Source organism: Athene noctua, chromosome 1, assembly GCF_965140245.1.
Source record: "Athene noctua chromosome 1, bAthNoc1.hap1.1, whole genome shotgun sequence".
In the NCBI taxonomy this organism is placed as follows: domain Eukaryota; kingdom Metazoa; phylum Chordata; class Aves; order Strigiformes; family Strigidae; genus Athene; species Athene noctua.
Window position 1 is genome coordinate 161,036,296 of NC_134037.1, and position 17,324 is coordinate 161,053,619.

Below are 17,324 nucleotides of genomic sequence, written 5' to 3' on the forward strand. Positions count from 1 at the left end.
TCAGGTTTCTTTTCTAAACATATTTCTTCCAATTTAAGAAGATATGGACACACTAGAAAATGATATAAATAGTCTCTGTGTTGGGAATTTGGACCATACTAAGGCATACAGCAGGGACAATATTAATATATGGAATACATGTATGTTAATTTTAGTTTGGTGAAGATTTTTTAAATTATTTTTGTCATGCCTAAAGTGTTTGGAAGTTATCTTAAAACAGATCTTTTCACTGATAAAAACTATACTTCATTATCCCATGTCAAATTTACATTGTATAAAACCTGAGAAGCTGCATATTAAAAATTGAAGTAACATAATTATTTTTTATCAAACGAGTGTACTGCCAGTAATAATTTGCAAGTTGCAAAATTAAAAAGAAACAGATGAGATCAAACTTTTTTTCCTCAAGTGTAAAGATAGCTTGAGAGTCTTTTTATGGTACTTTTTGTCATGCAAGAAATGAAAAATTAATACATGAATACTACCATCATAGTTTGAACTGAGTATATGTCAGTAAAAGTACTGTGAGAATATTTTGTTCTTATTTTCTGGTCTGTTTTGAAACATAAGTGGCTGTAAGAAGGGACAGGAGTTCCGTCATAGACAAATAACACGGAAGCAAAATGTAAGTTTTACTTGTTCTATTTATCCCTGTATTTTCCTAGATCAATCGAAAATTCTTTGTTATACTTCCATTTCTATTCATACAGTATTTTTTTCATTAAAAGCAGATATAGAAAAGCCATTTTATGTTTTGAATGTTCTTAAATCACCCCGTATTTTTAACTCTGCTTGACAGATGCAGCTTGTTACATCTTCATGAGGTTGGAATTCAACCTGATGTGTCATTAGTACTGAAATGTATCTTAGCAATTGAAAACTATGAACTTAAGATTTCCGCCAGAACCTTAGCTTTGATTATTGTCACTAAACTATTATAAAAATGGGGCTTTGTGTTAATCAGAACAATTACCAGGGAAATCTTTTGGCACCAAAATTCCCCAGTAATTCTGGCAGCAAAGGAGACAAAAAAATACAAGCTGCCCTTTATTTCTCTGTGCTAAATACCTACAGTATTCCCTGCAGCACAGGCATGAAAACAGGTTCTGTGTTACTCCAAGCACCTGACATTGCGGTAGGAGAGTACGAGAAGGTGTCAGGAGAGGACAGCCTTGTCTCCACTTCTCCTCCTGAGCTGCCAGGTCAGGGGCAGTGTACATGCCGAGCACTGCTTACTCCCTTACCCCGGTCAGTGCGGAAACACAAAGGAAAATCTCCACTCTGAGACACGTGCTTTCTGCTGAAATGCTCCGCGGACACTATAACACTCTGTTTATTCATCTTTCATTGTTATCTGAGGGTCCAATTTTCATTAAATCTTGTGAAAATTGAAGAGAAAAAAAGCATAACGAATAAAGACCACTTCAGATGTCAAGCCTGGGAGTGCTGGAAAAGCCTTGTCTGAGTTCTGTGCTGATGGGAAACATACCCTGTACAGACTTCAGGGCTTTCCTTTGAACACAGCACACTTCAGAATCTAAGATGTATTATTTTTATTTGTATTTATGTGTTTTGAACAAGAGGATTTTCATTTTCAAAATTAATTTGTTATTTTAGTCAGAGATTTTTCCATCTAGCTTTGAAAATATCAGCCAGTCTGGTGATTTAAGTGAATTCCTTGGAAATTATACAAAGTACATAAAATTATTTCATTAACAGACTAGCTTTGGATGCATATGAATCAGACAGCAGAACTTTACTTATGGATAATTGTGTTCACCTTGAAATTTTCTATTTAAGTGTAGCCATTATGCTTTAGATGTCAGAACAATAACAGATCATACTCTCAGAGAAAAACCTGAGGGAGAGACACAGTTACGTGGAGAAAGGAAGCTGGGCCTCATTTGTGACACACAACAATTTGAGAGTAGCCAGGGAATATGTTTTTTCTGACCTGTAGATACTAACCATTATGGAAGTCTTCAGGAAACAGTTTTACAGATGTACAAATTTGTAGTGTGCTCCAGCTACCAGCCTGGATAAATATGGAACTCTTAAAACATCCCAAACTAGTTGATGCCAGAGATCAGTATTTAATCTGGACTGTGGCTATTTGCAACCAAATTTTCCTATTGCTTTTAGTTGTGGTGAATGTAAAAAGTAACTAGTTTGTATCAATATACTTGCCTGCCAGCATGGACGCTCATGTGCCTGAGAATAGTGACTCAGAGAAACTGCATCACAACCCAAACGAATAAAATTGATATAGAAGTACGAAGGAAGAAAAATTAAAGTGTTTCATGAAAAAAAAAAAAAAAAAAAAAGAAAAAAAGAAAAAATAGCAGAGGAAATGGGATTCAGATACAGGAGGGTAGATGAATGGAATTTTCCAAAAGTGTTCATAGGCAAGTGAAATTTAAATGCAGAAAAGTCAACCTAGAAAACCATTCAAGTGTTGAAAAGAGTAAAAATGGCTAGAACAGCCTTCTGAGAAGTAACTGCTGTATCTATCATCCATCTCTTGATTTTTTTTATCAAAAGCATAATAATGATAAACATTTTCATATTCATTAAATCTCCAATTTTGAGATGCTGCATTATTCTCTAGATATGACTTCAAACTGCTGACTCAACAGCTGAAATCAAGCTTTTTAAGAAAATGTTTGTTTGTCATATTTATGCTGTATTTTCCAAATAGACAATATGATTTGCGTCCTTCTGTTATTTAAGGAGAAACCTTAAACTGCTCTGCGAGCTAGGTTCATTGTAAGTATAGCCTTGTAAAAAAAAGAGTTTTATACAATTATTTCAAAGATGTTTTTACATTGCGTTTCACTCAAGAACTCAGAAGACAGTTTCAGCTTTTGAATTCAACTGCCAATGAATCATTCAATTTTCTAACTTCTGACTACAGCCTGTGATAGCTGCAGCTGTATTCAGCAAAACAACAAGCGCAGTCTGAGGCTCTTGCTGGCAATTCACCAGCGGTCAGAAGGCAAGGAAAGACATGTGAAAGGCTCAGATGACAGAAGGAGTTGCTAAATGCATACAGCTACATAGATACAGTCTGTTACAGAGATAAAGTGTATTTCTTCCTGTTATCCAAGTTATTCAGGTTAGCAAAAGTAAGCATGCCACTATGATGACAAATGCATTTGCTTCAGACCACTTAAGAAAAGAGTGAAGTACATGGGTTTAAAAAAACAAGACCTGTGCTTTCCATTTCCTATTATTACTGACTTCCTTCCAGTGTAACAAATGCTGAACAAGCTCAATTTCAGTATTCCAGTTAACAAGGATATGACTCATGCAGTCTTGAAACAGCCAGAGACTAGGGTGATTTTACACTTGAAAAGTCTGGAAGATAAGGACCTGCAGGTTTGGGTTTGGCAGCTTTTCCTTAATGTTTCCTTTTCCAGGATTATCTTTATTCTGGCTGGTTTTGTGAATTAATGATTTTGGAAGTGTGTCACCTCCCCCCAGAGGTTTTATTGACATCTAGACCTTTGTGAGCATTAAACATCATTCATAGCGGGTACAAATATGGATGGGTACAACACAGAGGTCTCTCAGCCTTCCGTTGGGCTATGTGGTTGGGGAGCTCTGACACATGTCCATTTGCTGCTCAAACTCCAATCACAAACCAGCTTGCAGAAACGAGCTAGTCACAATCTTAGTCATGGAGTCACTTGGTGGTTTTTCCTACATAAAATTCTTTGTTTGTTCAACACACAAGATGGAAGTGTCTAGAGGAGCAGGGGAGACTGTTGTCTGGAGGGCCATTGCCTCTCTTCTCGTGGAGGGTGCAAGATGTGCAATGACTGAAGAAGATACTTGCAGGGAAAAGAAGTTTGGTCCAGGCAGTAATGTAGCAGGAGGAGCACTGGCTCTGGCCAGCAGGAGCATGAGGAGAGTTGACAAAACCTGGGTGCTAGCATGTCTTTTCTCTGCCATGCACATACTTCCACAGACGTACAATGCACACTCACAGCCCTGAGGGTCTTCTCCGTCTTGTTAGAGTGGCCTGGCATGTATATGCATGGATAATATGGTGATGAACATCCTTGGAAAACCTGTGATTAAACTATTAAATGTCTTCATGACAGGCCTGGAAGGTGTGGAGCAATGAAGACCTAGGGCTGTTACTGAACAATTGCTGGAAAGCTAGGCACCATTGACCATCCTGCTGGGCTTCTCTGGGACAAGACCATACACTGTGACTGCACAACTGTAACAGTGCACTTTAAGGAGGGAGGGAGGGAGGGAGGGTAGCAAGGCAAAGTTGGATGGGCATCCTTGACCTTACCCTTTCCTCCACTGAGTCCTTTGGTTTTGCAACGTTAAACTGGGAGTTACTGAGATGGTCCTTCAGATGCACACCAAAACTGTGTAGCTGACATTTTAAATTCAAAGTAGTTAATAACTTTATAAGAAGGAAAAAAAATCTACCTTGTTTGGGACAGTGCCCATCAGCTCTAGATTCTGCAGTGCTCCTTACAAGGAATGTCATGCATTACTCATACCTGTATGAATGAAAGATGACAATCATTCACAAATTATCGTTAACTTCGACCCAGGCTTTCTAGACTGCACAGGCTGATAGTTTACACTGTAGAAAGCACAAGAAATAGCGTATGAGTCACTCGGCTTTTCTACACACCAATCATCAGTTCCCCCTTCTAAACCAGTTCCTTTAATCCACCCCCTGACCACAACCCATGCATCTGTACCCCCTACTGAGTACAGTCTTGAGCTCAGATCCAGTTGACTGGTGATCTCATGATGTGGTCTGATGATCACCGTGTGCTTGAGACGGTTTCCAAATGTTACAGTTGTATGATGTTCTGTGATTCGGTGCTGGTATACGTCAGCAAGGCACTCTGCCAACCTGCAGGTCCTGGCTGTGAGATACGCTTGCTTTCTTTGAACTGATGAGGAAAATATGAGAGCAGGTGGTCTGTGGATTCAGTTATTTGTCTGAATTTTGTATTAAATTTTAATACAGAAATTAGGGAAATGAAATGAGGATGTGTGTGCTGATGTAACAAATGTGTGGCCAGATGACAGACTATGCCTTGGGTGCTCTGAATGAGTAAAGTGATATGAGAACTGTAAGTGATGGAAAGGAAGTAGTTACAGCTAGGAAGAGGAACTGGTGAGTGAGCTGTGTGCCTTAACTGCTTTCTTGCTTGCTTTTTATGGCTTGCACAGTGGGATGTGTAGGCTGTTGTCTTGAGCTCAACATTAAAAAGCTTTTGTTTAGATGTTTCCCAAGGCTTTTCTGCCTAGTCTACATAAACATTTTATGCTGAAATATTTAATTATTTAAGGTTACGTTTTTGTCTAATATGCCTAGTATCAACAGAGCTATACTGTGATAAAGACGCTCATAGCATTGCAGATGGTTCTTCTATAGAAAGAGGAGTACAAGGAGTAAGGAGTAAGGAGTACTGGTATCTCTGATATATCAGTGAATCATACAATATCTCGACTTGGAAGGGACCTATAAGGGTCATTGAGCCCACTAATGTGCCAACTGCTGTATTTGCATTAAAGATAAATAAATTACAGCCTTGATAAATAGCCTATGTATAGTAAAAACTACACTGAAGCTAGGATGCTTTAATATTGAAATAACCGCATCCTCACTAACTGGCTTTTGCTGCTTTCATTGCACAAATAGAGTTTAGTGCTTTTATTAACTAGATCCCCATTAACCCGCATGAGGGGACAGTGATGTGATGTTCTGTGATCAAAAAACTCCCACCTCTGTCTTGTGACTTTCCTACAAGTATATGACACATGTCAGTGCACAACCCAGATTGTCTTGTGTCTACGGACTTTCTCCACAGTCATTTCACCACAGTCCTCTCCCCAGCTTGTTCCTTTGACTCTTGCCTGTCACATTCCTCTGCTGTGCTTGGATAGCCAGAATAAGTCAACCACTCCAAATTTTTAAAAGTAGTCAGAAGCAAATGCATAATTTAAAAACATTACCTGCTAAAACCCTTGACTTTCTTGTGCTCAGACACTTTTGTATTCTTTTTCTGCAAGTACATTAATATATATGTTTACTGATTAGATGTCAGTACAAAAAATACAAGGTGTTAATATTCATGGAAGACAGAGGTACATTCAAACATACTCCTATAAATACTGTTCTAAATATGTCTTATTCAGGGAGCTCACTCCCTGGTTCTGTGTCTAACCAGGAAAAAAAAAAAAAAAAAAAAAGCCCACTACTCACATATGAAATAGAACATCCTTATGAAGTTATCTGCACCAAGAAGAATGTGAACACATTTTTTAAATAATTTCAGTAAAATAGTATTCTATAAAGAAAAACAAAAACCAGCACAGCTCCCAGCTAATTTAAATTATATCGAGCTATGCATTAACTGCTAAAAATATGCTTAAATCTATTTATAACTTTTAAAAGCTCTCATTAGTTTACGTCTGTAAAAGATACCCTTACATTTGACTGTATGAGCTCCCTCTGGTGGGTAATGTGACATCTACCACTATTACTACGAAGCAAGTAAGAGATACCTCAGTAAATATTTTGGGTACACGAATATGTTTGTCCAAGTGGAGTTTTGTTTATTTAAGTGTTTATAGATACTAATTCTTTATACATCTAGGACAATAATCTAATTACATCTGAAACTACCAAAAGAGTTATATCCAATATTTTTAAGATACTAGAGATACTTGCACAAAGGTGTAGTTTTCAACACATTGGACAACAGCTAACATAAGCACACACATTAAATGAGTTCTGGCATCCTAGAGAAGCTGAAAAAGTTCATAATAGTCACAAATTATATTGTAATATCTTTATTTGTCCAAAGTACTTCTGTTGAGTTCAGTTGGGATTTATGTGCCTGGGAATTTGGCCTGTATGGCTTTACTTTTTCAAAGTATTAGACAGTACAAACTGATTGCAGACACTTTATGTAAAAAGTATTTATTTATTAGGACAAAAAAATAAGAATCAAATATGCTTTAAATAACACAGTACAGCACAGCTAATGTACCTCTTTTTTTCTGACAAATTTTAATATGCCTTAAATCTCATACAGCCTGGTATTCATGAGTTACACTTTTCTAAAAGAAAACACAAATGTTATCTTCCTATTTTTTTCTTTGTATTTAGGTTAAGTAATCTGAACACGGGAAGTGTTAGACTTTGAAAGAATGCATGGGCAATGTTCCAGCCACAGTTCGAGTTTCAACGACCCAAAGTGGTTGTGCTGGAATATTAGGATTGTTTTACTAGCAAGGAATTTGGTGGCTCTTTCACACCCCACAGTTTATTTGAACAACCATGGTTTGGGAAAATTTGGGTTCCTAGAATGTTTTGGAAGGAAAAAGAGCAGAAAAAGAGTTTGTTTTTCTACTTTAGCTGTTTTAGAATTTCCCCTTAATAAAAAGAGGTTTATGTTTAGTCACTTGGCTGAAACCTTGCAAGAGACAAAATTCTAGTCACATGAGGCATGAAGATGAAAGAAAACATAAGTAGGATTTCACCAAATGCAGTGGACAACATTTTTACTAGCAGTTTTTGATAGCTGTGTATCTCCTGAGTATGACTGTACATGCACTGTTTTCAGATGTTTATGATATCCTCCTAATCCTGTAATTTCTATTCAAAAGACTTTCAATTCACAGTTTGACTGCCAGAGTGCTCTGATGTAAATCTTCCACTATATTACTGTCCAAAAGGGAATCGTCACTGAATTTTTATTATGAGAAAGTGGCATTTAAAAGTCCTTAACATTCTTTCTGAAATGAGGGTGTCCACATCGAAGTGAGCAAGGCTGCTTGGTAGGTAATCAGCAGCGCCAAGAAGGCACCACGTGGTAAACTGGATTTAGGCCCTGGTTAAACACAGCACTTACAATGGGGCACTGTGGCCACATCAAACAAATATCTTGAACACATACCTAACTTTAAGCAATGAGTAGTTCCCACTGATTTGCCAATAGGACTGTTCACAGTAGTAAAGTTTTATTCATGCACTGAAGTGTTTTGCTGGAACAAGGCCAGAGAGACCAGCACCTCAGCTTGAAACTCAACTGTTAAAAGTTCATTGGAATTTAATTACGTGCTTGGAGTGTTTAAACACCTCACTGCATTGGGGCCTTTTTGTTGAGCTGTCTTGTCAATGAGCTAAACAGCTCCTCAAATCATCTAATAGCAGGGAGGACCTTCATTCTGTGAGGTGTGTACAAAACTCAGGCATCTTGCTCCAGCACCTTGAGATGGGTCTAGGTCCAGTTGCAGCTGCCAAACAAGCCAGATGCTGGCATAAGATGTCAAAAATAATGAAGAAAACATTATCTTTTGTCATTCCTGGTAAGCACATTTGTTCCCACTTGCACAACTGCAGCCATGCCAACCCTTATGAAGTGGCTCTGTAGGGTCATTATATGGAACTAAAAAAAAAAAAAAAAAAGAGAAAGCAAACACAGAAGAAATGTCAAATATTTACCAAGCACTATAAAACAAATCTAGAAATGACTCTTAACTGGAAGAGTAACTGCATAATACTGTCAAAGAATTTGAGAAATATTCTTCTTGCTTTGCTCTGCTTTGAAAAAAATTAGCAGAAATACTGGACTAGGACAAAAATGCCATGGGCGCCTCTGTCAGATAAGTCCCATTCCTTCTTTTGTCTCCATTCACACACCCCTCCCTGTTCGTCCAGTAAGAGGAGATCTCAGCTGCTTCAAAGATGAGACAGAGAAATAAAATGTTTCTCAGAGTTGTGGTTCTCTTTTTCTCAGAGAAACTGCCCTCTGCTTTTGATGTAGGAACTGGGTAGAGGAGGAATGTTTGGGTTAAAGGTGTGTTCTATGCTCTCCACGTGAATGCTTTGAATGCTTCCTCAAAACTGGATGTGTAATAGGCATATGAAATTTTCAGTTTGCATGTGGTAAGTAGAGACTTAGAGCTGAAATATTTCCTAGCTGAATTCAGCTTGTAACCCAAAAGCTTCAAGACGTTGGTGACTGTTCAGCACAGATTGCTCTCCCCCACAAATGCATACTTCAGACAGGCATATATGACCACAGACAATTTTGCTTGTGATTTCACCTCATAATTTGATTCTCCCATGCTGCCAATATCCTTCCTTTGGTCGCTGTAAATTGTGAAGGAGGAAGATGACATGTTTGAATATAAAATCATCAAACACCTGGACCTGGAAAGGAAGAATACTCTACCTTTAAACTTGGCTAGAACATATTGTTACTTTTCTGATTTGCTTTATCATCACTAATCACTAGTAATCAAAAACAAAGCTTTTCCTTCTTTGTCTTCTTCCCTTCCCTTCCCTTCCCTTCCCTTCCCTTCCCTTCCCTTCCCTTCCCTTCCCTTCCCTTCCCTTCCCTCCCCTTCCCTCCCCTTCCCTCCCCTTTCCCTCTTTCCCTTTCCCCCTTTCCTTTTTCCTCTTTCCCTTTCCCTTTCCCTTTCCCTTTCCCTTTCCCTTTCCCTTTCCCTTTCCCTTTCCCTTTCCCTTTTCTTTTTTCCTTTTTCCCTTTTCCTTCTTCCCTTTCTTTTTTTATCTAGTCAGGATTGTTAAAAGATGCTTACAAAAGATAAGGAACCTAGAGTGCCTTTATAAGATAGGCAGTGAGCTCAAACCTATCATGATATGCACAGCTGAACAAACAAAATGACTATTTCAGTATGATCTTAAGCATTCGGAGCTTTTTGTCTGATGACACACTTTCCTATTTCAAGAGTAGGAATTACTTAATATGTGTCTGAAGCAAGCAGATTTATGAAATACATAATCTTCAGCTAGTCTCAGATTTACTGGAGCATTACTGAGGATTTTTATTTTAAAATAAATAAAGAAAAACTTCCATCCCCATTTAATTATTTATTAAATACATTTCTAAATACCATTTTAGTTATGAGAGTCAATGCCAGCTAAAGGATGAGGTCAGAAGAAGAGGAGTCGTCCACAGTGGGCTTAGATTGCTCACTATATAATTTAAGTCAAGTTTTCAAAACTAAGTAGCGATTGGGTAAGCAGCATGCAGTAGTCTTTCAGGGCTTCATTCTCAGGGACTGGGTAATAGAGCTTTCTAAATATGTTATTTTTGAAATAAATCAAAATTGACACATCACAGCAAGCCAGACTTTACCTTTGAAAATTTAGACTGTTTGAAGATCTCCTCTGACATCTGACAGGGACCTGGACAACACAGAAAATGTCCCAGTTCAAAAAGGACATGAGCAATTCAGATTGCATGTTATCTGGGGTTGATGCTATTCTGGGAACAGAGTCAAGAGCAGGGAGTAGGCGTTTGTTCAGACTGTAAATGCCTCCTATAGAGGTCTTTTACTTTTACAGTGACTGTATAGGGAAATTGGGGTCCAGTCACCCACCAGCTGGGTCTCCATGGGCCTCTTTCTTGCTGCATGTTCCATTTGTATAAAAGAGCCATTCATTCACTTAAAACTTGGCTCTCTGCACTTAAGTATCAGCCTTCTGGGAATGCTGTTAAGACTGAGAGTCCTGGTACTCTGAGTCATGCAATGTGGACATAAAAAGTACCTAAAACTTGTATTCTGAGTAGAATCACCACCAAATTGTTCTGTCTTCACTTGAAAAACCCTTCTCAGAAATCAAATAGATATCAACAAACTGTTCTGACAACCACACAAAGGTGGGTAGGGCATGGGTACAAACTGAGCACATATGAAAGGAAACTTGAAACCCTTATGTCTGTGCAGTTACAGTTATTGCTCTCTTGAAATTAGGGGTCTGACATAAAGCCCCACCATGTGCCATACACAGTGCCACAGGTCTGTGTGACTTCCTTACGGAGCCACTTTCAACTTTTGCAGGGGAAGATGGACCAAAAGAGACTGCTCCACCTCTTGCTTGACTGATTCTGCCTGTTGCTCTTCATGTGATGGACAAAAGGCAGAGAGGTCTTCAGAGGACAGAAAATGTGGCCATTTGTCACTAGGGCTCCAGAGGCACTATCAGATGGCAAAGAAGCAGCCAAAAAGACTTCAAACCTGCAGAGCAAATGCTCTCGTAGCTCCATAGAGGCTCTAGGGCACTCAAGAGATGGAAACATTCCTGTTAAAAAAATAGTTTTAAAAAATATTACTGTGGTGCTGCAATGAAGATGTATGAGATACAAACGGACAGTTGTCTGTACTATATGGACAACTATATTCAAGAACTTAAACTTTTTCAGGGTTCAGTCTGAAGCTTCTTCAAAGTGGAACAAGATCATTGGCACTTATGTAGTCTGTGAAAGAAAACCAAAAACAAACCCAAAGAAATGCTGTGTCTGTACTGCTTCTGGCCTGAAGCCTGATAAATGGAAATCCTGGAGACAGACATCTGACCTGTGGTAGGACATTGCTTTTTTAGTATGCTGAAAGAAGAAATTACTTGGTGATTTGGGCTAAGTAATACGGGAAATATACCCTACAAAAAAGTTTGCTCATCTGCACTCTTTGACCTTCTGAGAGTTTAGATGATGTCTCAGCTTCGGAGTAGACTTTTTGTGCTATCTTAGCAGAGTAATAAATGTCTGGAAAAAAAGTAGATATGCGCTATAAACCTTGTGACAGTGTGCATGGGTCTTTTGGGGCTTCCTTGGAAAACTGTTTTGGTCCATTTCCTTCATGTGCAGAGGACCGGGGGAGAAAAGCATACAGTGATCTTTTACCACCCTCCTTCCCAGAGTCAGTCTATAGGACCTAAAAACCCCAGACACATCTGATGACTCACCTCTGCTGCTGTAGGGACTCCTGAGGACACCAAGCAGAAGCATACCCACAAGGGAGGGAGGGAGGGAGGGAGGGAGGGAAGCATTGCGCCTGGGCTCCCCGACATCCCTTGCCGTACCCCCACCTATATCCCACTTTGTCTGTTCACTCTGAACAGCTGACAAGCTGATCTGGATTTCTATTTTTTTCAGTTGCTATTCCAGGTGATTCCTTCCTGGATCTTGTTACTAATTTTCTTTAAAGCTGGGCTACACACTCTGTGAAGTCAGCTTCGATTTCATCCTTCCTTCTGCCTAATTATTTCTAGAAAACCTGTATGCAGTTTATCCATGCATCACTGGTATGAACCGACAGTCCATTTTGATAAAGCAGAAATGTTTAATTTCAATGCTGTTTATAAACAGTCTTGGGACTGAACTTTTCTGTCACCTGTTCTTTCTGCTGTAACTTTTGTTCCGAATTTCCTTTTCTGAATTGAACAATTTTATTGTGGTTTTTGTTAGAACTGCTCCAGCCTGCTGTGAGATGGTTGTTTCTATAGAAAAATTAATTTAATACCCACACCAAGACTTTATTAAAACAAGTGGAATTTATTGGTAGCAACATAATAACTGTCTGGATTTATTAACAATTAACTTTCTTGATGTGCAGCTTTTCCCTGATTGTAACAGTCTCTAGCAATAAACTACTTGATTTATAATTATTCTGCTTTCCGATCTCTTACGGACCAGTTGATCTGTTTTTCTTCAATGCTTTTTTAAGCACCTTCTTTACTACTTTTTTTTTTTTTTTTTTTTTTTACCAGTAGCAAGAACTCTTCTCCCCAGTATGAGCTTATTTCGCTTTCACCACCTGCAGGGTAGGGAGAGGACTCTATCTCTAGTATGTCTGCTTTGGCACTGATAGTCTAGATGCACCTTTCCTGCCTGGAACCCATTTTCCTAGAAGTTTGTTTCCTGTCTTTATCTGATAATGCAAACATATTTTGTACTTTAACAGTTTCTATAAGCAGGATGACTTTAAATTCAACAAGAGACAATACAACTTTTACCAGTACTTCTAATTTGGTTTTCCAAGGAGGTTTTGGTTAACTAATTCTATGTCATTCCATCAGTGGTTAAATTTTATGCTTTCACTGTAAGGATTTTCCAGGGGATTATCTGCCTAAATACCAATTTTTTCCTTTGGATGAAGAACCACAGAATCATAGAATGGTTTGGGTTGGAAGGGACCTTAAAGATCACTTAGTCCCAACCCCCCTGCCGTGGTCAGGGACACCTTCCACCAGACCAGGTTTCTCCAAGCCCCGTCCAACCTGGCCTTGAACACTGCCAGGGAGGGGGCAGCCACAGCTTCTCTGGGCAACCTGTGCCAGTGTCTCACCACCCTCACAGGAAAGAATACCTTCCTTACATCTAATCTAAATTTACCCTCTTTCAATTTAAAAACATTACCCCTTGTTCTATCACTACATGCTCTTGTAAAAAGTCCCATTTTTAAGCTTCATTTTATATATATATATATCTCATAATACTTGGTCAGTTATGGTGGCCATCTAGCCAATAAATCAAGTACAGCTTGATTTGTTGTATTTTGCTGTTTGAAACCCTGACAGCATCTGAACAAGCTCAGTTTAATCTAAGCTAATTTTCACATTTTTAATGACCTGCTGCCTACTTTTATAACCTATCAATTACAAGCTTAAAATAATGCACATGGATTAAAATAAAATCCTTGTGATGTTTTCAGGAGAGCAGCTCTTTGATCAGCAGACACAGGCTAATGTCTAGAGGACTAATGAACAGAAGGAATTGAGAAGAACTAATGAAAATTGGTGATGAAAGTTTTTTTATCAATGACGTTTTAGTAATTTCTACCGAAATCATTCAAAAAATGCTCAGAGGAAAGAAGCGGAAAGCCCTATCAGTTCTGAAGACAGCGTCCCCATCATCAGAAAATAGGTTAAATAGGTGAAAGCACACATATGGAGGATGAACGCTGATCCTCTCATGTTGGGTCTTTATATGGTAAATTTTGCAAACTCTGTGAGTGGGGGGAGAGTAAACAAGAAATGTGTCAATAATGTTTGGGTACTAGGGTTCCCCACCCAAATTTTATTATTATATTTTTTTATATAATTCACAGCCCTGAGGTAAGGGGCTGAGTACTTTCTGTTTCTAGCCAGGTGGTCCAGTCAGAAGGCAAGGTGCTGCATTTTGTGGGAGACCGGGCCTCACCTGTGCCTGTCGGATGTGTTGTGCTTGCAGAATGGGGACACTGGAAATGCCACATGGCACTTCCTCACACCAAAATTCAACCAGAGCATTTAAACAGGGATGAGGCACCACCCTTCTTGGGACGTGGTTCGCCTGTGTGTACTGAGAAGTCCAACCAGAGGCACTGAGAGGATGGCTGAGCCCAAGAGCCATGTTCAGGAGGACAGCAAGGAACATAATTGCTCAGTTGAACATTTTGGATGTAAGTGGACCTCAGTTTTAGATAACCAGGTATATTTGTATACCTACATATACCTAGGTATATTTCCAAACTCTTCCCACAGTGAAGTATTTGCAATTGTGCTACTCTATCACCAGGTCACGACTGCTGTACCAAATGCAGTATGTTTAAAACACCCAGGCTATTTGATTTGTGAAGTTGCCTCCCTCCCTTTTTTCTCTGGTCAACATTTTACATCTTCTAGCTCCGCAGAAGAAACACTGAAGAGCAATGCTTGCAAATAAATTGTGGTTCTTTGCTTTTTCAGTGCAAGCTTTTTTAAAAGTCTTTGCTAATTCTTTGGGCATAAGCTAGGTGTCCTACCTAAATTTAGAGTGGAAGTGCAGAGGGGTGCATAGATCCAGCTAATACAGTGACCCTTCTGAGGACAGACACCGAGCACAGCAGATCCCGCAAAGCTGGCCTCTGAGAACTGCTGGAAAGTTCCTGGAGTGTGAGTCTACTCAGCTCTCTGCAGGGGCATTTGATTTCAGAATATGACTAAGGGCCTGTAGGGTCATGCTTTGCTTATCAGGGAGCCCCATCACAGGCCTCATCTCGTGAAAATGCTGCCTTTCTTGAGTGAGAGATTCATCACCTTTATTATCATTCATTGGGGTATACTGATTTATAGTACTGGTAGAGTTTGTGTCACCTTGAACCAGTGCATGTTAATTCACATTCTTCTGGTTTTCCCCTGTTCTAGTAAATCATGGCTATCTGCAGCAGCGGGTGGCTGCTCTACAATGCACAATATTATTCTTTATATAACTGTTAAGATGCCATGTCATTTAAGGAATGTCATGACAAAGAAAGATAAATAACACATTTAATTTTAACATAATTTAAAATGTAATATTGAAAATAACAAGATATGACTCAAGAATTCACTTCTAAGGTAGATTAGTAGCTCCGTAAAAACTTGGCAGAAGTTGAATTCAAACAACTGCACCACTTGTGATAATCTAACCAGAAAAAGTACCTAGAAAATACCAGTGACTTTTCAGACAGCAGGTTTTTGTGCTGCATCATTTCCACTGCAATTGGCAAATAATGAAAAAACAAGCAAGCTGTTCATGTCCTGACAGAAATGAGGCTTCCTTGGCACTGTACAACTGAGAACTTTTAAAACCAAATCTATACTGCAATGTGCATTTGAGAAGTTTCTACCAATTTTTAAGTGGTTATCTAAAGTATTTCTTGCTTTATGCAACAGCAAGTATTGATATCAATGACAGCCAACTTTGTATTAATAGAAACATGTGAAGCTTAGTCATCACGCCCTTACAAATACAACTGCCAACAACATAAAAGCAGTTATAAGTTTCCTGGTAGAAGAACAGCCTCTAATCTGAATAAACATGACTGTGCTGACACATGACCTCTCTCAGTCGAAGTGACAAGATTTGCACAACAAGAGACAGAACTAGTGAAACCTCAAATTGTGTTTTATTTATATATCAGTTTACATTTTAGTTGATCTGAATGAACTTTGACAGACAAGTTTAGAAGCTTCATATACGAACCAGGTGAGGAAAAAATGTAATTTTCCAAAGACAGTAAAATTGACTATTATTGATTATTACACAACAACATTTTCTCAAAACTGGTTTTATACAAAATATCTGCTATTTCTTGTTTTGTAAGATCAGTGTTTGGAAGTTTCTTTCCCATTCTGCTACATTTCAGTCTTCTAAATCATATTGTGCCTCCTCTGGTGGATTGACCTTGACTGGACGTCAGATGCCCACCAAGCTGCTCTATCACTCCCCTCCTAAGCAGGACGGGGGTAGAAAATAAGATGGAAAAAACCTTGTGGGTCAAGATAAAGGCAGATTTTTTTTGCTTTAATAAAGAAAAAAAAGCAAAAGCAAAGGCTGCGTGTGGAAGCAAAAGAAAAGAAAAGATTTATTCTCTACTTCCAATCATCAGGCGAGGTCCAGCCACTTCCTGGGAAGTAGGGCTTCAGTATGTGTAGTGGTTGCTCCAGAAAACAAATGTCGTCATAATGGATGCCCACACTTCTCCTCCTTTCTGTTAGATTTTATTGCTGAGCAGATGTCATACGGTATGGAATATCCCTTTGGTCAGCTTGGGTCAGCTGTCCTGGATATTTCCCCTCCCAAGATCTTCCCACCCCCAGCCTACTGCTGAGGAGTGAATGTTAGAGAGACAGCCTTGATACTGTGGGAGCTCTGCTCAGCAGTAGCCAACACACTGGTGTGTTATCAACACCCTTCTAGCTACAAGTACAAAACAAAGAACTGTGAGGGCTGCTGTGGGGAAAATTAACTCCATCTCAGCCAGACAAACTACAGCCACCAATAAAACTGCCAAGTGGTGTTAAAATGACACAAATCAAAATGATAAAAAAAAAAATCTCTTGTATTTCCTGATATGCAACAGAACATGGTATGTTTTGAACACTTTTTTAAAAGCTTGTTCATTCAGATCTTAGTGGGACTAATCTTCTGCTTATTGAGATCTATACTGTTAAATGTCTTAGTAGATGAGGGGCTCAGTGTATACTATATTCTATTTTACTCTCTCATTGGATCATTTAGCACACAACCCTAGAGTTGTGTAATTTTGCATAAACATTACTTACGGAGGCTATAAATGCCAATGCTAAAGCCTACATTCCCAGCTGGAGTGGCAGCTCATTTGTGTTCCTGAATGTTTCTCTTTCATTTATTGCTTTGTTCCAGAAACATTGTTAAAAACACCCCTGGATTTTCCATTCTTACCTATGCCTTACAATCTATTAATAAATGCAATAGTTACTGCTCTGTATCTACATGCAATTTCTGCATGTATTTATTAAGTTCATAAAGAAAGATATCTAAATTGTGTTCTACTCTCTGCATGCAAAAAATTGTACGTTTTTATTACTTAAACTATCATTTTAAGATTGCTTCTCCTAGCACTGTGTCAGCTGTGCAGCTTCTGCTACATTGCACTGTCTGAAAGGAATGTGCAATATAATATATCTCCTGGTGTCATATAATAACCGCTGTACAACACAGTCACTAGCTGTCTCAGTTCAGTACATTCTCCCCATT

General features: G+C 38.8%; 1 long non-coding RNA gene across 1 annotated transcript; it reads right to left on the reverse strand.

The window, feature by feature from the left end:
* Nucleotides 1-6,864: 6,864 nt before the first annotated feature.
* LOC141971481 (uncharacterized) lies at nt 6,865-10,228 on the reverse strand. Its single transcript, XR_012635284.1, has 3 exons — nt 10,158-10,228; nt 9,100-9,205; nt 6,865-8,438 (listed from the first exon to the last, which is right to left on the reverse strand). It is a non-coding gene; the product is annotated as an uncharacterized LOC141971481 (long non-coding RNA).
* Between the last annotated feature and the right edge of the window lie 7,096 nt (nt 10,229-17,324).